The 1,198-nt window shown below is 38.2% G+C and overlaps 1 pseudogene; it reads right to left on the bottom strand.

Moving 5' to 3' along the window:
* Positions 1–489: 489 nt before the first annotated feature.
* LOC106527193 (wiskott-Aldrich syndrome protein family member 3 pseudogene) lies at positions 490–807 on the bottom strand (annotated as a pseudogene).
* Between the last annotated feature and the right edge of the window lie 391 nt (positions 808–1,198).

A 1,198-nucleotide genomic window follows, 5' to 3' on the forward strand; every position in this document is an offset into this window, starting at 1 on the left:
TGCGCATTGTCTAAACTAGCACAACCCAGAAAAGCACAACAATTTATAAATAAACTAACGTTTTTTTTCCCTGATTATCTTGAATTTATTTTTACAAATTCATTCTCAACATTTGGCAGATAGATTAAGATTGCATTAATAATAACAATAATAATATTAATTCTTGTGCTCTGTCGTGTGTTTTGTAAACACATTATCCCCTGTATTCACAGAGGGCCTGCCTACTTACAGCTTGAGAGCCTGCAGTATTGCTAATAATTACCACTCGACTGTGTAGGCGGGAAGTTTGTGGGTTGTGTTTGTCACAGTTCGTGTGTTTGTAGTTTTAATTGAGTAGCAGGGGTGGAAAGCTGCTGAAATGGAAGGTGCATTTATTGTGCCATACACCATTATTCACAAGAGCCTCGAGGGGTGGGGGGGCTGTTCAAYAACAGGCGTCAGGGGCAAACATGCAAGCTGAAATAATCAACCTGTTATGGAGTGCGAATGTATGGTTGATTTTTTATTTTATTTTTTTTTACTTAAATTTTTTATGACTAACAATAATCAGATCTCTTTGTTTTTAACTCAGCATCACTTTTCTCTCCCCTCTTACTCTATTATTTCCAGCAGTTTTACCTCCCCCATCTACACCTTTTTCTTTTCCTTTTTAGTCAGACCACTCGTTCTCGTCCAGCTCTGAGTCGTCGTCAGATTCGCTGTACTCCACTGCAATGCGACGCGAGAGGATGGTAGCCACGTCGTTGCCGACGGGCTCCCTCTTCGCCTCCTGCTCCCGTTGCTCCTGCACCTTTCGAAGCTGGATACCTGAAGGGGAGGAGAGGGGGGTTCATTAAGGACAGATAAAAATCTGGCCATTGCTATGGCTCCTGTTACTTTTCAAATAACTTTAACTAATAAAATACAATCTTTTCATTTCAACTAGAAAATCTGAAAAGTGTGATAAACTTTTTGTACATGGTCCTTTATGTAAAACAATTTCTTAAGTCAGGGGTTCCCAAACTTTTCCATGCCATGGCCCACCAAACAGCATTTGCTTCTGGCCGGTGACTCCCATTAAAAACCCACAAACAATGGTACAAAATATTAAAGAAACACATAGAATTTTGTTAATTTTTATTCAAAAATCAATAATTATTGTATTGGATTAGCATAAGAATTTTATTAGACAACATGTTTTAAATACTGTATTATTTTC

Source organism: Austrofundulus limnaeus, unplaced genomic scaffold (assembly GCF_001266775.1).
Source record: "Austrofundulus limnaeus strain Quisiro unplaced genomic scaffold, Austrofundulus_limnaeus-1.0 Scaffold314, whole genome shotgun sequence".
Taxonomy (NCBI): Eukaryota; Metazoa; Chordata; class Actinopteri; order Cyprinodontiformes; family Rivulidae; genus Austrofundulus; species Austrofundulus limnaeus.